We start from the raw sequence: 23,540 nt of genomic DNA on the forward strand, positions 1-23,540 counted from the left end.
TGGATTCATGGTCCACAGCAACTGTGGGAGACAAAATAAATCTGTCTTTGTAAGTTGCCTCCATTAATGAAATGCACAGGGCATTAGAAATGTATTCACTAAGTTCAATGTCATGGTGGTGATCTCTCAAAGAAGCTTGCTCTTCTCTTTTCTTGATAATTACATACTTACTGAACTATATTGATCCATGTCAATGTCCTCATCAGTTCTGTCTTAACCCTCACCACAGTATTTTCTAGAACTTTGTGCTAGGTAGAACGGAACCTTCAAAAAGATTGCACAGTTGAGGTCACCATTCTAACTTTACATCTGGAAGACATTCCTTCAGTAATAATCATCTTGATAATTTTGCTTTTGGTAGGAAGTTAACAGATGCAATGTGAACCTTAAAACTGAACAGTAATTAATATCAATAACAGATAACAATGTAGACAGGTTACCCTCAGAACTGTGATTCATTTAGTATTAATTTTACTCTATAGTTCACCTTCAGCAGTACCCTGTACCAAACTGCCTTCTACCTAAGAGTCGATTAATAACAATAAAAATGCATCTGCTCCAGGTCTGGCCAGATTGCAGTCTTCTGTCACTTCCTTACAGATACACACAGGACTTGGACATGAACAGATCTCCTCATCCCTGAGGGATAACTGCCATCCTCACCTTCCTTGGAACTGAAGGAAGATGCAACTGAAGTCTAAATGGACTGGATTTTTGTTCCTCACCAATGACTTCTCCTCTTCAATGGCATACTGAGAGTGCTAAGTGGGATCATTTGAGAAAAACACAGCCAGAAGGACCCCAAAAAGGGCTGGCAAGCCACCGATACTCAATGTATATAATCAAACAGGTGACAGGTTCTATTTTTCCCACATATCATTCCCTTCCAGCCACTGTCCCAATTTCTACTCTGATGATTAGAGAAAGCTCTGGTCCCATTTCCAAGAAATACATGGGTTTAGGCCAACATTTCCAATGGGTTGGCTATAAGGATATGTTGTCCGAGCTTTCCGTGAATGTAGTTTCAGCTGAAATGCTAAAAATGAGAGTGGAAAAAAGGAAAGAAAAAGAAAGTAAATTCATGATGATGGTGCCATGAAAACCAGAAGTCTTTCACCTAGTCTACTTTGAAATGAGGAAAAAGAAGCTACAATTGCTAATACACATTAAATAAAGGAAGGAAGGAAGGAAGGGAGAGAGGGAGGGAGGGAGGGAGGGAGGGAGGGAGGGAGGGAGGGAGGAAGGGTAATCAATAAGAGAGTTAGGTAGGTAGGGAGGGAGGGAGAAAAGGAAAGGGATGTTTAGCAAACTATCCTGATTTATTTGGTCAGAATTCCTGTAAGGAAAGCCTAGGAATCTGTACTTTCAGCCACTAATCAACAGAGCAGAGTATACTACCAAAAGCACTAAGCTTTACATGATATAAAACCATTTCCACTTCACTAACATAAAGAGAATAATGGCAGCTAACAGTGCATGTTCTAAAGCAAGAAGCATTAATGATGTCATTCTCAAGTACTCTTACTCTGCTAGGAACAAGCCACATACACTACAAACCAGATAGTTCAAAAGCCTTTCAGTACACATGGTGTGGCAGTTTGAAAGAAAATAGCCCCCAAAGAGAGTGGCACTATTAGGAAGTGTGGCCTTGCTGTAGTAGGTATAGTCTTGTTGGAGGAAGTATGTCACTGTGAAGGTGAGCTTTGAGGCTTTATATATACTTAAGTGACTCACAGTGAGATAAACCACTTCCTGTTGTTTATAAAATGTAGGACTCTCAGCTACATCTCCAGCACCATGTCTGCCTCTGCATGCTGCCATGTCCCGCCATGATGATAATGGACTGCACCTCTGAACTGTAAGTGAGCTACCCCAATTAAATGTTTTCTTTATAAGGATTGTCATGGTCATGGTGTCTCTTCACAGCAATAGAAACCCCTAACTGAGACACATGGGGATTAATACAACACACGGGGACTATGCAACAGTGGAAAAATCTATTTTTAGATTCCCTTTCCTTGGTGAGCTCATGTGCTAGGACCCATCTCATTTTCCCTCAAGAATAACTCCAAGTTGAGCAGGAGACATGACATTTCCCTCATGTCACTTATCATAAAAAGAGACAATGCCCTTCAAAGAAGAGGACTGAAGGATTCTTACTCTTCTTAATCATCTTTCCTACCTCTATATTGTTCTGATTCAGCTTTTGTAATATGGGGGTTCACTATGTTCTGAGGCTAACCATGAACTTTCAACCTCCTGAACGACTCAAACACAGGTGTGTGTCACCACAACCAGCCCATTCTTCCAATTCTAAAGCGACAGCTTTTGTGTCAAATTAATAACCTACTTTAAACGCAAACCTATGTGAATGATTTGTTCTGTACTATCTTCCATGTATAAAATATCAGTTATCTACATGAACATCTCTACTCAGTACTTTAAAGTATTAAATTACTATTTTTATTTTTACCTTTGTTTTCTAAGGAAACACTTATCTCTATCATTTCTTATTTCGAACAGTCCAATATTCCTATGGTGCCAGATGCTGTATCAGGTAATTCAATCCAGTCCTTTCTAAATCTGACCCAAGTTCCAATGAAGTAGGGATGACTATTCTCTTCTTACACAGCAGAAAAAATGGAGGCCAAAAGAGGTTAACAAAATCATCTAGGGACTGGGGTGAGGACTGAGTGGGTAAAACCACCTGCCATGTAAAAGCTGGCTATACAGCTTTAACATCTGCAGTCCCTGGACAGGGAGGCAGAAGCAAGAATATCCTCATCAGTTCATAGGCCAACTAGTCTGGTGTGTGTGTGTGTGTGTGTGTGTGTGTAGCAGCAGTAATGAATGCATAAGTAAATAAAGAGACCATAACTCAAAGTGGAAAGTGAAGAATGACATCAAAGTTGTCCCTTGACCTACAAAATATGTCAGGAAAAGCGCATGCCTACACCTGTAGACATGGAAATACACACATACACATGAGGCGCACACGGGCATACACATACTTAAATTCACATGGTTTCAGGCACAAATATGATTGTAATGCTTTTTGTTAAAACAAAATATACGTTTCACATATATAGGATAAAATATCATCTTCCCATGGCAATAGTAAAAAATGTATCAAGAACAATACATAGGGATTCCTTGGCATTTAGCAGCATTGACTTTTTATCATTTCAGGGAAAGTCACATACCATTGGATTTAATTGGTCTCTTTTAAATGTAATGTATCCATGATGATAGTGCAGGGAATTATTACTTCACTCACATCCTATAGTAAGAAGAGGTTACAATAGCTAGCTCGTGTGTTAATAGCAGTTTGGGATTCTGAAGGAACTAGCCACCTACAAGAGTTAACTTACAGGGCTGGAGTAAGCGTGAACTGTGGCCAGGTACAGAAAGACAGGCAAAGGAACACTTGAAAGAAATAGTACTGGAGTAGAAGTAAAAAGCCACCCAAGAACCACCTCATACAAGATCGCTACAGGCACTCAAGTGTGCAGACACGGGAGGGCTCCTGACACTGTGCCTCCTCAGAAAGGCTAGGGATCTGCTACAAAATCTACAAACACAGAGGTCATCTGAGAGTCCTCAGTGCTTAGACCAGAGACTGATAGGTGAGCTGACAGAGAAAGTGACTTATTCCTAACTTGACGGGACCGAAAACCAATGCTGTGAAGAGACACCATGTACACAGCAACTCTTATAAAGGAACACATTTAATGGGGTGGTTTACACTTTCAGAGGTTCAGTCCATTATCATCATGGTGGAACATGGTGGTGTGTGGGCAGACATGGTGCTGGAGCTGAGAGTCCTACATCTTGATCAACAGGCAACAGGAAGTGGTCTGAGGTACTGAGTGTGGCTTAGCATACACGAGACCTCTAAGTCCATCCCCACAGTGACACACTTCCTCCAACAAGGCCACACCTACTCCAAAAAAGCCACACCTCCTAATAGTGCCACTCCCTTTGGGGGTCATTTTCTTTAAGCACATCACAGTAGGTGTATGAAGAATTACCTAGATGAGGTTAACTGAGGTGGGAAGATTTACCTTAAGTGTGGGTAGCACCATGCCAAGGGCTGAAGTCCTAGACTGAATAAGAAGGAGGAAGTAAGCTGAGCACCATCATTCATGTCTCTGCTTCCTGACTAGAGATGCACGAAGGACAGTTGCTTCAAGCTCTTGCCACCACATCATCCCCACTGGGGTGGACTAAACCATCAACTCTGAGCTCAAATAAGCCCCTCCTTTAGCTGCTTCTCAGGTGTCATCAAAGCAACGACAAGAGGGACAAGACAGTGACTCCTGGGGACACATGTTCACACGGGACAAATGGAGCCTGTGTTTTGAAAATGTTCACAGTCTTCTGTCACTAATTCTTATCGACACACTGTTATCAGTGGAACAGATACATTGAGAAGAGATAAAAACAAGCTGTTTAAGGCCACTGAGTATTAGAACTTACGCTTTTCCTAGTTCTTCAAAGGTGAGGTTGTTTATATTTTGTTGTCTTTTATGAGTGCTGGGGGTTAAAGTCAAGACTTCGTACATGGTAGGCAGAGTTCTACTATATTCTCAGCATATACATACATACATACATACATACATACATACACATATACATATACATACATACATACATACATGTATGTATGTATGTATGTATGTATGTATGTATGTATGTATATATGGTTTGTAATGGTTACCAAAAGCTTTTACAGATTTTCTAACACTACTAACAAAACATAGTAAGCTTCATGATTTTCTTTCTCCATCAGTATTTCTTCCCAATGTGGGAGAATCTGGTTGCAAAGGTCATATGACGAGGTATTTTGAATACTACCCCCAGCTTCCTGCTCCTTTGCCCTCAGCATCTAGCACTCAGTTATCATCTAGATACCCCTGCTTAGGACATCGGGACCAAAAGTCTCTATAGAACTCAGGAAGAAGAAACCAGCCAAGACGTGAGGCTTACAGAACAACCCACCACCTCAGAGGACTCTGAAGCATTAGTTGATTATATAGCTGGACAAAGGGAAAAGAAAACCATCAGACAGAAAAGTCTAAACTTAATGTGCAAAACTCCAGATAGGCTTTACCTTGAACTCAAAGGGCCCTGATTTTAGCTATAATCTTAAGAGGGTTGAGGCATGTATTATCTCTGGAAACTGAAAATCTTGGGAATTTACTCTCCCAGGCACTTATTACAAAACAGAGGTTCTCAAACTTCCAAACACTGTGACCCTTTAATACAGTTCTTCATGTTATGGTGATCCCAATCATAAAATAATTTCACTGCTACTTCATAAATGTAATTTTACTACTGTTAGGAATCATAATGTCAATTTCTGGTATTTAGGATATCTGGTATGTGACCCCAAGGGGTCATGACCCATAGGTTGAGGACTACTAGTAAAAAAGGTTGGTTATTTTTATTTCCATTTTGCTTCTTTGAAATTCCTTTTTAAAACTGAAACATAAAGCCTGTATATATTTATGAGTCACAATGTAATGCTTAAATACACATATACACTGCCTGATGTTCAAATCAAGATAAACACATCTACTGTTCAAATCAATATAAACATATCTATCTCCTAAAGGATTTTCCCTTTCTTCCTTAGTTTTAATTTTTTCAGGAGTGATCTCCTGTAGCTAAGCTGGCCTTGGTCTCCATGTGCCTAAGGATGAACTTGAACTCCTGATCCCTATGGCTTCTTCCTCCCTACCCTAGTGTTGGGATCCTAGCTGCCACCTCCAGGTGCATTTGCCATTTCTTTATGGTGAAAACATTTGAAATCCTTTCTTCTAGCCTTTGAAAGTACGCAAAGCATTATCACTGTCTGTAGTCAACCTACCATACAACTCAACACCAGAGCTTATTTCTTCTGTCCCACTAGAACCAGACAGGGCACCGTCTATTGGACAGGCTTGATGTACTCCATTCCATTTCTCTCCATTCTTAAAAGACATGTGAGAAAGTGCACGAATAGATCAAGATCTAAAACCCGTTCCCACAGAAAAAAGAGTCAGACTTTTATGTTCAAGGTGAAACAGAGTTTGGGACTAATTTATGTCACTTCTTTCAATACACAATGGAGGAGACTGAGATACCTGGATGCCACATTTCCTATCATCATGAAAGATGAGTCAAATATGAGTTTGCACTGCTTTATACAACTTTATTAACAAATTAAAACAGATTCAGCAAAAAGCCACAATTCGGCAGAAACACCTACCTTCACTTTAACAAAAACCTAGAACTCAGATATTTAACGTATTTTCTAGGACATACTATGAAACACATCACGCATGATCAAATCTAAGGCATGAGCTATAATTTAAGATGCAACTGTATACTGTCAACTAAATTACAAAATGTCACTGATTGTAGAGTGTGTTTTAATTCCTGGAACATTAAAGAGTGGGAAACCACACATCTTAGAACTGATGGCTGTGGTAACAACGCTTTCACTTAGAACAGAGTGGTTAACTAACTTTTGCAATAACTCACACACAGGTAAGAACATTGAGACTACCTTACATACTAAAGCTGCTTTTTCCAACATATCTAAGATCAGGAAATGATGGATTCATGAAACCAGGTGCAAAGGGCAAGACATCAGACCAAAAATAAATAAATAAATAAATCACATAAATTCAAAGTCTTTCACTTCAACACATACATTCATTCTCTGATCATTTTTTTTTAAAGTACAATGAGAATCTGGTTTTAAATCTAGACTCCCTGTTTGGGAGTACACAAGGTTTTTCTTGGAAGAAATCATGCATACAATTCAAAGCTATGGTTTCCAGTCAGGGTTTATTTGAAATGGAGTAAAAAGGGAGACAGCTGAAAAGCAATGTGAGTGTTTTTAAGTTTTTATGGCTGTTTTTAAAATTTTACAGACTTTCCCTAACCTAACTTCACAATGATTTTTTAATCAGCCATCCTTTATTGGGGACTTCTTTGAAGGTTCTAATGAGTATAAGCAAATGACAGCTCTCTTTTTCCCTCACTCATTACTTTACTGGTTTCCATAGCTCTTACTTAAATTTATACCTGTAGTAATATGTGACAGGTATGAGCCAGGTTGGTAACAAACAACAGACCATTCACTGGAAACACCGTACAACTTTGGGTAGGTAGGCAGCACGGGATCTGACTATTTCTGGAGCTCTCTGGGAGGACCTCCATTGTAGTCTCCTCCCACTGAAGGGACTAACATGATAGGCATGATGGGGTTTTCTGAAGTGAAACCTAAAAGACACCTCAACTTTCAGTGTTTTGTCTTTAGTCTCTTGTTTTGCAAAAGTAGATGCCATGCCATGAGGTCACTTAATCGATCTTGTAGAGAATTTCCTGTGACCTCCTGACAAGAGCCAGAACAACTGACCGAGCTATGAGACATGATAAGATAATATCCTCTATCTCTGCCAACCCTGCTCACACTTGAACTTCATACTCACAACACTGGCTCCAGCCACTCAGCCATGCAAGTCCAGATCTTTCACTTATAGAGCCTATATGGGGTAGTACATGTTTATCACTGAAGTCATCAACAGGATAGACAAGCTCACCTTACAGTACCAGGAGCCAATATATCCCTCCATAGGGATATATTATGTGCAGTCAATAGGGGGCACTTTTCAAATGGAAAGGATAAATGGCTATGAAGAATCTTCCTCAGAATGGGGTTCTAGCTTCCTTTACTACTAGGAGTTACTGAATAGCCTTTACATGTGAGGCACCTTCTCCTTTCATAACACCTAGTAATATACTCAAACCAGGAGGAGTGGCTGGGGGTGGGGAGAAAGCACTGTACAGAAGTGGATATGGGACATCAAGTCCCAAATCTGCACTTGTTAGCATCAAGATGGCCAGGAAGGGCCATCACCTAGTCAGCGACTAGGGCTTCTGCCTTAGGCGCTGCAGGTCTTCTGCATTTCCCTCTCCTTATAGTCCCCTCAGCCCACCACGCTAGGTGACAAGTGAACACAGAACAAACAAGAAAAAGACACACCTAGAAAAACCAACACGTCAAAATGTTCATTCAATCCATCTCTGTCTGGAAAAAAAAAAATCCACTCTCAGGAATATGGACAAAGCCTTGAGTGAAGGCTGAGCTAAATATATCCTGTGAAGTGCAAAGGGAGCTAAAGTACTTTGTGAGGCTATGTTGGGTGGAGCAGATCTCTAAGATCTCAAAACTCACAGCAGGCAAAGGTGGGTTCTGACTTGCAGTAACAGGAATAGATGTCTCTCCTCGGATGTAGCCAACAAATAATTTATTTCCTATAAATCACCTCTAAAGCAATGTTAACCACCTTAAATTAATAGATAAGGACATCAGTAACTTGTACAGGACAAGGAGAAAGGTTCAGTGAAAGAATGCTTTGCATATAGAATATGATGCCTTGGATTCAATTCTCAACCCTACAAACAAAAACCAAAACAAACAAAAAGAATACCTCGTCCAAAAGGCCCTAGTCCCCTGGCCTCAGCCCTCTTCTCTATTTCTAGAAGTGCACCCGATGCCCATCTCTGTTCTCCTCTATCCCACACCACAACATGGCCACTCAATCTCTCCGCATGAGAACATAGAAGGTTTCTACTAACTTCCTCTTTCACTGGGCAGAAAAGGGCTGGTGAGATGGCTCAGCGGGGTAAAGGCACTTGGCACCCCTAGACCCCACACAGTGAAGAGAACCAAGTCCCACAGGTTGTCCTCTGACCTCCACACACACGCTGTGACATACATGCAGCACATACAATGCATGCACATATACAAAATAAATAAATGGTTTTTTAAAAACTAAGACAGAGAAACCAGATGTGATGACAAATGAGTGAAATTTCCAGCACCTGAGAAATCAAAGCAGGAGAACAGGAGTCTGAGGTCAACCTGGGCTACAAGAGACACAGTGGGGAGAGGAGGAAGCCCCAAATGATATGTGTGTTGTTGACAGGAGCACTGCCATGCCAAGGACTTCAGACCCATGGGAACTGGCAGAGCCCTCCTCTGGCCTGAGGGCAAATGTTGACAGTGTATACAGAAATTGTCAACTACTCTTTTCTCCTCTGGGATGACTAGAGCCTGAGACTGCTCCCCTACAAACATCCCCTATGAGATTAAATAAGCCTGTTGTGGCTCTTGGTGCTTGTGGTGGTTTGAATAAGAATGGTCCCCATAAGCTCATATATATGAATGCTTAATCACCAGGGAGTGGCCACTATGAGAAGGATTAGAGGGTGTGGCCTTGCTGGAGTAGGAGTGGCCTTATTGGAGGAAGTGTGTCACTGGGGGTAGGCTTTGAGGTTTCAAAAGCCCCCAGCAGTGCCTCTCACTCTCTGCCTGCTGATCAGGATGTAGCTCTCAGCTACTGATCTAGTGCCATGTGTGGCACCCTGCTGCCACCATGACGATAATGGACTCAACCTCTGCAACTGTAATCAAGCCCCAATTAAACGCTTTCTCTTGTAAGAGTTGCCTTGTCACGTCGTTGCTTCACAGCGATAGAACATTGACTAAGACAGTGTGTCAAAATCAGAAAGCCTTGCCCACACACGGTGCTTTTCTGCATGCGTCTATAAGTCTGTTCTTTCTTCATTCCCTCACCACCCCAGTCCAGTTCCCAAACCAAGCTGTGCAGAATGCCAAAAGAACCCGACTTACGCCATAGCTAAAGAAGAGCAGAGGCTACAGGGAGACAAAACAGAGAAACTTAGAGCTCGAAGTCAGGAACCTAACTGGTGAAACACAGATGGTCTGCGTTCTCACTGTTTTACCCCTCGTGAGCCACCATACTGGGTAAAGAAGGGCAAAGCGACGAGAATGGACAGCAGACCATCCAAGAGACCTCAGAAGCATGGAGCTGTCCCTGCCTTAAACAAGGATGTAAAGGTAGAAAATCCCATAGGAAAAAAGAGGTGTAGAGGCAGAACAAATCTACTTAGAGGACTCCTCCCTTTTCCAATCCCAGTGTGCTTTGGATCTGGGCATTTCCACTGCCATCTCCGGCCCCTGTTTTTGGCCTCTTTCCACGTCTAATTCTGAATTTTCTTCTTCACTGAATAGATCCAGCCAAGGCAAAGAGACAATTATATGGCAAGAGAATGAATGAGGTTTTTTTTTTTTTTTTTAAGATCTCTTATAAATAACTATCTGCAGAAATCTTGAAATAACTGTGGACAAAGAATTGTCATCCAATCTACAATACTAACAATATGAAGACCAAAAAAATTAAAAATAAAAATAGTAGGCCATGTAATGGTTATTCACGAGTCTACTGGGAAATTAAAAATAGGCATAGCCTCATCCCAAGTTTAATAGCAACCTAAAGATTTATTTGCTTAACAGTTTGATTTCCTAATAGTATTCTAACCTGCAGCCAAGGTCTTCAGCAGAGGGGCCACTTGTCAGAAATGCTCTCAAATAGCTTCACTAATGTTTTATCATCATTAATTGCCTGTGACAGAATAGATCTCCTGGCTCCTCACTGCCAACCAACTTAGCAATGGGAGAAAGACAACATGGCTCCAAAGGCTTTATAGAAAGTGCAGTGACACTATCCAAACAGAGATGAGCCAGCACGCTTCACAGCCAGAGTACTGGCTCCCCAGAGAATATCAAAACAGACCTACAGTCAAGGGCAGATGAACCTCTGAGACAGGGTGGCAAACCTTGATACTCACCAAAGGTGCCAAGAGGAGCCTACCAGCAATGAACATACAAATGCATGTACATGTGTGCATATAAGTAATTTAATAAAGACTTAAACGTATTTCTAGTGACAACTGAGCAACAGAAAAAAGGTACATTATCTAAAACATCATTCTTATTCCCTTTTTCTTAGTAGAAGATGCTATGGCCTGTGCTACATGAAGAATAACTCTTGAAGAAAATAAATTCCACCATCTTATCAAGGGCCTATCATTGTCTTGCTGATAATTGATAATATACAGCCAAAGAAGCATGCCAGTACTAATTAGGAACTACACAGGAATACTTATGATCAGAGGCTATTTTGCAAGGTTATACAGTAGTTAAGAAAACAGCAATAGCCATTTGGGTTCTCGGTTGTTTGATCAAGCTGACTTTTGAGATCTTCACCTTCTCCAGGAGGACAGTTTTGGCAATACCACTCTCCTTAAGAAACATTCTTAGGGGTGAGGGAGACACTGTGTGTGATCTGCAACCATGGGGGCCCAGTCCAGAGTCCCAGCACCCAAATGAAAAGCTAGCTGTGGTTATGCATTTGCCTATACCTTCAGGGCTGTGAGTGGAGACAGGAGGTTTACAGGTGCCTGTTGGAGCCAGCCTAGCTCCAGGTTTAGTATCCTTGTCTGCTTCTTGGTTTGTATGATGAAACCCCAGGGCCAAAAGCGACACAGCAAAGCAAAGGCTTAATGTGACTTACACTTCTGGGTCAAAGCCCGTGACTGAGGGAAGTCAGGGCAAGATACAACTTGGGATGACTTGCCCAGAGATGGCACCACCCACAGTGAGCTAGGCCCTCCCACATCCATCATTAGCTAAGAAAATGCCCCATAAACATGCCCAGAGGCCAATCTGATGAAGGCAATTCCTAAACTGAGGTTCCTTCTTCCCAGATGGACTCTAGTTTATAGCAAGTTGACAAAAACTGACCAGTTCAGTTAGAGTCTCAAGATCAAGAGTGGTAGAGCAGATACTTGACTTCCTCCTCTGGCTTCCCAATGTATATACCTGCATTCTCTCTCTCTCTCTCTCTCTCTCTCTCTCTCTCTCTCTCTCTCTCTCTCTCACACACACACACACACACACACACACACACACACACACACACACAGAGTAGGCAGGGGTCAGAGGGAGAGGGAGGAAAGAAGGAAAGAACTCATCTTTGGACATAGCAGGAGAGTGGAAGCTGCCACATAGCAGATGGGGACAGAGTCCTTACCAATCATATGGCAGGTATATTAAGGTGTATTTTTCAAAAGTAGTGCCTAAGGCAAGTTACATTAAAACAGATGCCCATGCCACTCATCTGAACATGCTATCTGCACACAGAGGAAGATCCACAGGAAGGCTAGCAACCTAAAAAATAACAGTGACTAAGTGCTGGGGACAGGGTGATTTTAAATCTCTCTATTTTGCTGATTTGTGTTTTCTTTCTACAATGAACACAAGGAACTTCTGTGATTGTCACATTCAATGTAAGTGGTACAAAGGCAAACAGTACACACTTCACAGTAATAACATAGGGAAGCTGGCTTCAAAGTCACTTGTGACTCTGCCTGAAGGGGCAGCATTAACTCTGAGGTCAAGGTTCAAACCCATGTCATGGGGCTGTTGCTTGCTTCACTTGGGACTGTAAGCCTGTGCTGACTCTTGCATTTTCCATGGCCAACTCAGGGCACACCATGGCCATTTTCCATTAGCAGTACTGTCAAGACCTAAGAGACAGCCCCAGAACTCCAGGACACATGTGACTATTGAGGCTTCTTGCACACAATGTCCTCAACAGGAGTCTACAAGTTACAGCATGTTGCTAGGTGTCTCAAATGCATCTTGGGATGGGCTCTGTTTTTTCCTGGATGTACCTCAACCTTTGCTTCAAGAGAATTACCAAGGCTTAAACTGGAGTTTCTTCTCTGCTCCCTCCAAGTGTGTCTTGAATCTGGGAAATGTAAATAGGAATACCCCATATGGCCCATCCAGCCCTACGAAAACCAGACACCCCAGGCTGATACAGAGATAACATCTGAATCTAAAATGTAAAACAAAACTCAACACACACAAAACCAAACAGCAATCAACAAACAAACAAAAACAAAACAAAACAAATTTCAGAAAAGGTCCTGCCACAAAAAGCACTAAGAGAATCCTGCTCCCAATAATTTCATCAGGTCAAAGAGGCTAATTAGAAAAGAAAGGGACTGAGGAGGCAGCAAAGAGCCTTTCCACTGCTGCAGCAGATCCCACTGGTGTGGTCTATTTACATTTAATTTAGGCCGAACACAAATCTAGCAAATCTCTTCAGCAGTTAAATGTTGCCTTCAAAGGGACATCAGGACATAAATCCCAGAGTCAGCATCCACAAAACAAACTCCAAAAGTCCTGTCCCAAGGGCACCTGTTTACCAGAGAAAGGGCACAGCCAGAGAGGCAATTCATGTGAAGGTAAAGGACCGAGTAAACATGGAAGCTCAGCTTTTCATCAACTCATCACTCAGTCCAGGAAGAGGGTTGGGAGGGGGAGTACATGCTAACAGGGAGGCAGGAACTATCCCCAACCTTGTCCCCTGGGTTCTCGTGGATTTCTGATTCTTCATAGCATCTAAAACAAAAAAATTTGAATACACACTCATACACACACACACACACACCTCTATTGGTTGTACTCAGGAGTAAGCCTTTGATGTATTTATCCAAACATTCCAGGTGACTCCTTGCTATGAGCTATGAGGGAAACCCTTAGCCATAATCAAATCAAGGTGCACAGTAGAACCCTTGTGACTATATATCCCTGCACACAAGCAGGGAGCTTAACTCAATGTACTGTGGTGCTCCGTACTCTGTTCAGTGTGGATGATCCAAATCATAGACTAAATTTCCACACTAAATAAACTAGCTGTTAAGCAAACTAGTATTTATTGATTAAAAAATAGAAAGGATAAACAAAACTTGGTTTGTACATTTCAATTGTGGATTTCCAGGTAGAAATACTGACACGTGCTGCATGCATGAATAAGCCCAAAGGACAATGGGCCAAGCAAATGCCCTCTGAACTCAGGACTATGGGAAACCAGTGTTTCAGCTCTTAGTGAATAGACAACTCAGGACTAATAAAGCTGCAGCCAATCTATAGCCATTTAGTGCCTGTTCTGGGCAAAGGCCTGGGTAATGTTCTGTATGTGAGAGATTCTACGAGAGAATGAAGATTGCCAAGTTTGCTTTTGGGTTTAGGCCAGACTAATACTAAAGATGAGTGCTCAGTATCCAGAAAACTGCCTGACAGGGCTGGGGAGACGTCTCAGACAGTATAGTGCTTGCTGCCCAGGCATGGGACCTGAGTTTAATCCCCAGAACTCACACTTGAAAAATAATTAAAAACAGCACAACAAAAAAAAAAAACAAAACAGCTGAGTGTGCTGGGCACACTTGTAATCCTACAGCTGGGAGGCAACAAGACTTGGATCCATCTTTGGGGATCAGTGAGCAGTCAGCTAGTCTACTCGGCAAGTTAGAAGCCAATGAGAGATCCTGTCTTTAAAAATGAAGTGGACAGTGTGTGAAGAATGATACAGAGTTCAATTCAGGCCTACAAACACAGGCACATATCTAAAGGAACAGCCATACACACACACACACACACACACACACACACACACACACACACACACACATACACACTCTCAAATCACAAACACACTCAAATCACAAACCTCATGATGCTCCATAAATTTTTACTGTATCAAGTATATGGCCCTTTTAGTGTGACTGCACGGGGTACTGATCCTCTATACTTTCTTTTTCTTTTTTTTTTCTTTTTTGGTTTTTTAAGACATAGTTTCTCTGTGTAGCTTTGGTGCCTTTCCTTGAACTCACTCTGTAGCCCTGGCTGGCCTCGAACTCACAGAGATCCGCTTGCCTCTGTTTCCCTCATGCTGGGATTAAAGGAGTATGCCACCACCGCCCAGCCCTCTACACTTTCTAACAAACTACAGTAATGAGTTAAATAATTTTCATGTCCACTTTTATTATCCATATAGACCAGTGCTAAATCCAGTTGAGAGAGTCATGTTTTGGCTAGCTTGCATAATGCTTTCAAATTTTTTTTAAACAAGTTATCAGCTAGGTATGGTTTTGCAAACCTTTAATCCTAGCACTTGGGAGACAGTGGCAGTAAGATCTCTGTGATTCTGAAGTAATCCCAGTCTATACAGCCAGTTACAGGCTAGCTGGGGCTACAGAGTGTGATCCTGTCTCAAAACAAATAAACAAATAAAAAACAACCCAAGTAAATGACAATAAACTAGCTGTTAAGCAAACTAGTATTTATTGATTAAAAAATAGAAAGGATAAACAAAACTTGGTTTGTACATTTCAATTGTGGATTTCCAGGTAGATACTGACACGTGCTGCATGCATAAGCCCGAAGGACAATGGGCCAAGCAAATGCCCTCTGAACCCAGGACTATGGGACCTCCCCAGGCACCAAGAGGAGAAAGACAAATGAAACCAGCAGTCTGCAGCCAGCGGAGGGAGGAAGGAGAGGCTGTGGGCTGTGTACGAAGTTGGAGTTTTGCAAGATGCAAAGAAAGCTGACCAAAGGCTGGTTGCGCAACTGTGTGAATGTACTTAATGTTGTGAACTATTACGTACACTTAACGATTTAAGATGGGAAGCTCAGTGGGTTAGGAGTACACACTGTTCTTGCAAAGGGGATCTGGGTTCAGTTCCCAGCACCACACGGTGGCTCAAAACCACCTGTAACTTCAGTTCTCAGCCTCCCAGTTTAGTAGACACAAACTTGAAGACACACACATGCAGGCAAACACTCAGACACATACAATAAAAATAAATCTTTTTTTAAAGATGGTGTAAGCTCTATATTATGTATATCTAGCCCAGGTTTAGAATTTAGTTGACAATTTCAAAACAGGCTAAGTCACAGGAAAAAAATATCAAATTTCCAACTTCTCTTTGAAACTGAGATGATCTGGCAATAATGAGACCATGCTATAACCTGGTAATGGACAGCTGGAGGAAGAGGAAACCATTCCTCTTAAAATGCTCTTGGTCTCCCAAATTCCCAGCATCTCTTGGTGTGTGAGGAAGGCTCTGAGTTTCCTCTCCAGCACAAAGAGAGAAACAAAGGGAGCTTATCCTATCAGTCTGATCATTATTCTACTCACAAACTAAAGAAGAAACCCTGCGTAATTACTCTGTGAACACGGAAAAACCATTTGAGAAATTCCAGTACTGATGGAACAAAACAAGCAAGAAAGGGAAAATAACTAACTTCTGGCAAACTCTACCTAGCTCGGAACTTCCTCCACCTGAAAGGGGACTTAGAAGAGACCTACCCCAGCACTCAAACCTAGCACAGAGATGGAGTGCTCCCCCTGCAATTATAAATGAGATGTGCAGAACCGCTTCCCTCCATTCTATGCAACACATCATTACAAGAACTCCTAGACAGCACAACAAAGAAAGGAAAGGAAAAAAGGGAAAGGGAAAGGGAAAGGGAAGGGGAAGGGGAAGAAGGGGAAGGGGAAAGGAAGGTGAAGGGGAAGAAGGGGAAGAAGGGAAAGAAGGGGAAGAAGGGGAAGGGGAAGGGGAAGAAGGGGAAGGGGAGGGGAGGCGAGGCGAGGCGAGGAGAGGGCAGGAGAGGAGAGGACAGGAGAGGAGAGGAGAGGAGAGGAGAGGAGAGGAGAGGAGAGGAGAGGAGAGGAGAGGAGAGGAGAGGAGAGGAGAGGAGAGGAGAGGAGAAGAAAACTGGAGAAGACCGAGCAACCTGCCCATTTCTCCCTGGTGGCACAGTTACCTGTGGCCAAGACTGACATCCTAGAGAAATTTCCATCAGTAAGTGTAGTGGGGAACTTCCCCAACCCCCACTTGCTTATGTACTAACCAGGACTGTTTTTCCTAAAGCAGGCAGAAGCCACCACCACACAGACCATCCAACCCACAAGCTGAAAATAACTGCTAAAGGACTTTGAAGAAAAAGGTTTCTAACCCCTGATCGATGTAGACAATCTGATTCAATCTGTAATATTACAGATCACGAGAATAATGTCCAAAAATATGTGTGTTTCTATCCACTTACAATCTGTAGTCAGAACTGAAATGTTAGAGTAGCATTTATTGAAGCAACAAAAATATATAATATTGAAGACGAAATCTGACCACATGGTGAAAGGAAAGAATGGCCTCTGGAGAGTTGACCTTTGACCTCCACAAGCACTCCCTGATGCAAACATGCACCAACCCCCCCACACAAAAATAAAAAAAATAAAAAACCTAAGAGGAAGAAACAAACCCTTTAAAGATTCACCTTATTTGGGGGCAGAATGTATCCATCCTGCAGTGCTGGGGGATGGAACCAGGAGCGCAGCCCAGGCCAGGTAAGCTGTACCACTTAGACTCCAAACTCCACAGGTATATTTTTTTAAACTGTAAATTCTCTACGTTTAGATATTCAATATAGTCCTAACCAAACTCCCACCTTACGTCTATAGCCCCAGAAACAGTGGTCCTAAAATGTCTATAGAATTTTTCTGCAGAAGATTACCAATGGCCAAAATGAACTTGAAGATGGAGAAGAAGGGTTATGTCGAATTTGAAGACTTATCATTCCCAATTGCCGAGACACTGCTACCCTACCCCGGGAACCTAACAGACAATCCAAACATGCATGCTCACATGGTGTACACTACAATCCAGCGGAGAAATGAAATGTTTCCGAGAAATGGTAGAACAACTAGACTTCCATGTGAGAAGCAGACAAAGACCAGACAAAAGCGAGACCAGCAGGAACATGGACGGTGCGGTGGTGCATGTCTTTAATCCCAGCACTGGGGAAGCAAAGGAAGAGGCAGCACCATCTCTGTGAGTTCAAGGCTGGCCTGGCTCACCTAGTAACCAACCAGAGCACATAGTGGAGACTCATTTGTCATCCCTACCCTACGCCCTCAAAAAGTTCAAAATGTATCGGAAACATAAAAGTAAAATCACAAACTACAAAATTTATAGATAGAGATGGGAGAAAACCCTTCTGGCCCTTCGTTACATGAGATACGATGCCAAAAGCATGATCCCTAGGTATAGATATAAGGGGTAATTTGGATAGCAACAAAATCCAAACTTCTATTCTCTAAAAGACACTATAAACGCATGGAAACACACGGCACAGCCTGAGAAATAATACTTGCAAACTAAATATGTGATAAAGGGCTTTTATTGAGAATATCTAAAAATTTTTAGAAATGCATTAAGAAAACACCCAGTGTAAAAAGAGCAAAACATTTCAATATACACTTCAAAAAGGAAGATACATGCAAAGCAAAGGAGGCCAGGAGAAGACTCAACATCATCTGTCATCAATAATGAAATACCACTATACACTATTAAAAGATTAAAGCTAAAAAGACTAGCCAAGCAGCTGAAGAGACAGTTCAGTGGTTAAGAGTGCACACTGCTCTTGCAGTGGACCTGAGTTCCCAGGAACCACATAGACAGCTCACAACTGCCTGTCACACCTGATAACAAAGATCTGACACTTCTAGCCTCTGCTGGCACCAGCCCTCACTTATGTGTGGGTATATAGCCCCTCACAGGCACACACAATCCTAAAAATAATAAGAAAAGAAAAAAACTGGCCAAGTTGACACTTGTTGAATATGTGGGGAAGCTGAAGTCTCATACACCGCCAGGCGGGAGGATGTAAAATGTAACAGATACTCTGGAAATGCTGGCGTTTTGCTTAAAATTTTCAGATGAAGTAACATCTAGCCATTCAACCCCTAGATACTAAAAGAGAAATGAAAGCCCAAATCCATATAAAGACGTACTTGCAGATGTTTATAACAGCCCCCAAAATAGAAATAACAAAAATGTCCATCAGCAGAGAAGTAGGTAAATTATGGTATCTCCATATGAGGGTCATGATTCTACATGGTAACTAAACAGTGAACTACAGCTACATGCTACAACATGAATGGATCTCAAATAAAACATAATTCACTGTTATGCTTTGATTTAAGCTAGGCTGGTTTCTTCACAAGAAGAAAACATATATGACTTCACTTATGTAAAATTTCTAAGAAAGCAACCTAAAGCATAGCAATGGAAACCATGTATCAGGGCTGGAAAGATGGCTCAGCAGTTAAGAGCCATGACTACTCTGCCAGCAGACCAGAGGTCAATTCCCAGCACTCACATGATGGCTGGCAACCACCTGTAACTCCATCTCCAAGGGATCTAACACCCTATTCTATTCTCTGACGACACTGCATATATGTGATGCGCAGACATACATGCAGTCAAAACACATACAATAAAAAATAAATCTCAAAAAAGAAAATTTTAAAAAGAAAACATGTATCATTGTGTGGGAAATGGAAAAAGCATGGGGTAGATAAGAGTGATTATAAATAGGTACAAGAAAACTTACACAAACAAAACATGAATGTGGCTTTGTCCCCGCCCTCGTCTGGCCCCCCTGTCTTGTTATATTGCTTGGTTTAACTCCCGAGTACTAGTTATCCTCTTGCTTCAGGTTTTCAAGCAGCTAGGACTAAGAGCATATACAACTGAGCCTAGGTTTTTGATCACTCTTAATCTCAGTGATGGCTTCAAATTGTTTCACACACTAAATACATGCAAGACATATATCAAATCTTTCCCAATAAAGAAGTCTTTCAAAGGTCTTTAATGTAAGTTAAATTCTGTTTTTCAATTGTCCGCTACCTTAATAAACACAAGCTTTACACAACTGTACTCAAAATACATGATCAACCTTTTAACCTAAATTTTTCCACTTTCTGATCCTTTCTCCTAAGTCTCCAAACAATCAAGCCTACACATATTAGTAATCTCTCCAGCAATTCTAACAGAACTTTTCTACAGATTCAGTTTGGGGCACTAATGTAATCAACATAATACATCAGTGTTATAACGAACCTGGCATACTAGCATGAAAATGAGTGGTGATCCTGTCATTCCCGTGCAGACACTGCTAATAAATCACTGGGCTCTCTTCTCTGGATAAAGAATCCCAGTTCTAACAGACTCAAGTCAGACCCACCTCTGCCATTCCAGAAGTGTAGGGGAAGCTACTGACTACAGTAAGTAAACACTTGGTTTTCACCTTAACCTGGCTTTCTGTGTCATCCTGTTGCCTTGCTCCAAATCAAAGAAAATGAGTATTACATTTCTGCCCTGGAATTTAAATAATGGCTTCCTCTAAGAGCCAATTTAAAACTCATACATTCCAGAAAGCCTCCTATTGACTAAACTCAGGTTGTAATAAGCCTGACTTTTTCTGAATCCCTTCAACAGTCTTCTATGCTAGACATTACCACACTCATCATCTGCTGCCAGGATTATCCTTGGAGTATCTCTCTTGTCACCTGAAAAATGGTTGAGCCAATATCTATATTGAAGAGTTGTCATAAGGACTAGCAGTGATGTACAGTTGTCATTGTCATGTTCCAAGAACAAAGATTTGCTTAATTTATATAACTCAAGCATGCAGAATAGTGCTGGCATGCAGTAAATATTCAATAATTATTTATTAAATAAAAGAATATGAAAAAGGCCTTTCACATACACAACATACACAAAAAGGGAAATCAATCCATATACACGGTCAGTGTTCCTTCCGTAAGAACTGAATTCATGGAGTCAACTTAGATGTTCTTTCTGTCAGTTACAATCATCATTTCCAAGGTCGGAAGTCAAGGACAGAACCAAACCACAAGGAATCAAAGGATGCATGATCTTAGCACTCCAAAGATAAAAACAAAACCAAACAAAGCTTTAGTAATTTCGAATAAAACTGTTTGATTTTACACACACACACACACACACACACACACACACACACACACACACACATATATATATATATAAAACACACATACAATTAATGCAAGGAATCTTTGAACAACTTATGTCTTAGTTACTTTTCAATTCCTCTTAAGAGAAACCATGACTGAGACAATTTATAGAAGAAAGTATTACTGGGGCTTACACTTTCAGAGGATTAGTTCACGACCATCAGAGTAGGAACATGGCAGGAGACAGGCATTGCTGTGGGATGGTCTTTCTGTATGCTGTGAATATGTGTTGCTACTATTGGCTAATAAAGAAGCTATTTTGGCCTATGGCAACACAGGATATAACCAGGCAGACAATCCAAGAGAGATACAGGGAGAAGAGAGGCAGGGTCAGAGATACTACAAGGTGCCAGGGAGCAAGATGTAATAGTACACTGGTAAAGCCATGAGACACAGGGCCATACATAGATTAATTGAAATGGGTTAATTCAAGATGTTAGAGCCAGCTAGCAATAAGCCTGAGCCATAGACCCAACAGTTTGTAACTAATATTAAGCCTCTGAGTGATTGTTTTATAAAAACAGCTGCTCTCCGGGCAGGACCAGGAGTGACTGAGAAGCTTCAGTCTACAAGGCATGGCCTTAGAGCATTATCTGAATGCTCACATCTTAATCCACACAAGCACAAGGCAGAGAAAAACACTAAGAATGGTGTGAGCTTTTAAAACTTCAAAGTCCACCCTCCAGTGATACATCTCCAACAAGGGCACACCTCCTAATCCTTCCCAAACAGTTCCACCAACTGGATACCAAGTGTTTGAATATATGAGCTTATGAGGGCCATCTTCATTCAAACCATAACAAGTAAGTTTTATATGAAGGTAAGATCAGTACCAGACCCCTGCTGAGACTCAAAGACATCCTAGGAAAAAAGAAAAGGCAAAATTCTCATCTATCTTTACTTAAAATATTGTATTTTAGTTTTTAAATTTTATATATGTTTTGTTTGTTTGTTTTCCTGCATGTGTGTCTATGTACCACTTGAGTACCTGGTGCTCACAGAAGCCAGAAGAGGGCATTAGCTCCCCTGGAACTGGAATTACAGAATGTTGTGACAGAAATTAAGCCAGGGTCCTCTGGTAGAGCAGTCATTACTACAAACCACTAAGCCATCTCTCCAGCATCTTAAAAAAATTTTAAAAACATTATCTTAAAATGTTAAAAATGATTACTAATAGAGCTCTTAAGTTGTGTGCTTGTATGCTTCTCCTTCTTTATCCCAATTCGCCATTTGTAAAAAACTTAAAACTGTCTTAGAAGTATCCTATTTAAACACTCCACCAAATGCAATAGTCTACTCTACTTAAGCTCAATGCTGCCAGTCTATTTCCAATGTGAGAAAAGCTCACTGCTTCTGGAGGTGAGCCCCAGGATGAAGCTGGCTTATGTTTGAAGAACGACAGTGTAGATGAGGTCCCTCAGCTTGGTGAGGTAGTGATGTGAGAAGATTTATGTCTCCCAGTTCAGTCTCCCTCCTGATACAGCCTCTAGGTAGTTGGGCCCAGGCACACAGGTTTTGCCCCCTGCATTCTTTCTTGTGAGTGATGCATCACACCTGTCTCAGAGTTTCTGCCTCAATCTTACATATGCACACTCTCAGCTTATGTCATATGAATGAATAAATATCATGACAATGTGACTCTCTTAGGAATGCAACATTGCCGACTACACCTTGGCTCTCTACTCAGTACCCTGTAAGCTGAGGGAGGGTTCCACCTATAGTTAGGACCTCAGCTCACACAAATTACTATCGATGTCTTCAGGCCAAGAAGACCCAAGAGACTCCGGCACCCAGGCTGCGCATCCCATTTGCTGCCCTAAGTAATCACATCATGTTGCTTCTTCTTAAAAAATTCACAGTTTTATCCTGAGACGATGTAGCACCATTTCTGCCAGGAAGCACATGCAGAAACATGGTTCTGTTTTGTTTCTGGACATACTGTATTTGATAAAATTAGAAGGAAGTCATCATACCAGCAATCTCACAAGAGGAGGAGGGGATTTTCAACCAGTTATGAGATGCCCCATAAAGAAGACATAAGGAAACATTTTTGCTAGTTCCAAATCCCACTTCAACACTGATCCAGCACCAGAATGGAAGAGCTGGATGCCAAGTGTTACTGAGTACAATTAATCCTGTATAAAAACTTGGCCACAAGGGGCAACAAAGTCTCCCTGGTCTAAGAGTTTTTCAATAAGGACAGATGCCCTCTGCAAGCTCTCTTAAATCCACTGCATTCTGGAAGTCCACAAAACACAAGACACACTTGGCACTGGACCTCCCATGGCTGTAATGGAAAACTAGGTCAATGTGAATAGCCATAAGGTGAACAGACTTGAAGTACTGCCCAGCCCGACTACTGTGTGAGTCCTGTAATCAGAGTATCAGATTCTATGAGGTCAATGTAGGTGTTTTTGAGACAAGGTTACAGAAGAGTAACAAAACCCAGTGTCACAATGGCACTGAAGTCATGAAGACTTCAGGTGGGACCCTCCAGCAAAGTTCCTGCCAAAGTACTGCAGCATCTTCTGTCACTCAGTGGTTGGACCACTGAGCCCAAGGCAGACACATGTGTGAACTCTGTACAGCTCCCCTCTATGGTGAGCGGGACAGATCTCTCTACCTGCTATCAGATGCCATCTCACCAAACTTGCTGCTGAGATGCAAAGAGGATCTGACAGTCAAAACATTCAGTTCTAGAGCCTCAGAAATTAAAGCCAGTGAGAAAGGTGAATGAAGCATGATTCATAAAGATCTCACTAAAAAAGAAAACAACACCATGTTTCCAAGAGCTTTGGCTGAGGTATGGTCATGGGATCTCCAACTACATCACCGAGTAACGTGGAGACACACTGACAGCTCAGGCCAGCACAGTGCCTGCAGCTGCTACTCATCTTGGAGAGGAGAGGGGAGGATGGA

At 41.7% G+C, this 23,540-nt stretch overlaps 1 protein-coding gene and 1 non-coding gene across 21 annotated transcripts in view; one reads left to right on the forward strand and one right to left on the reverse strand.

Moving 5' to 3' along the window:
• Positions 1 to 23,540, reverse strand: part of Magi1 (membrane associated guanylate kinase, WW and PDZ domain containing 1) — a 629,136-nt gene that overhangs the window by 186,725 nt on the left and 418,871 nt on the right. The gene's annotated exons all lie outside the window — the stretch shown is intronic.
• Positions 23,397 to 23,524, forward strand: LOC118580966. The gene has a single exon (XR_004944616.1). It is a non-coding gene; the product is annotated as a small nucleolar RNA SNORA44 (small nucleolar RNA).

The sequence above is a fragment of the Onychomys torridus genome, chromosome 3 (assembly GCF_903995425.1).
Source record: "Onychomys torridus chromosome 3, mOncTor1.1, whole genome shotgun sequence".
NCBI classification, from domain to species: domain Eukaryota; kingdom Metazoa; phylum Chordata; class Mammalia; order Rodentia; family Cricetidae; genus Onychomys; species Onychomys torridus.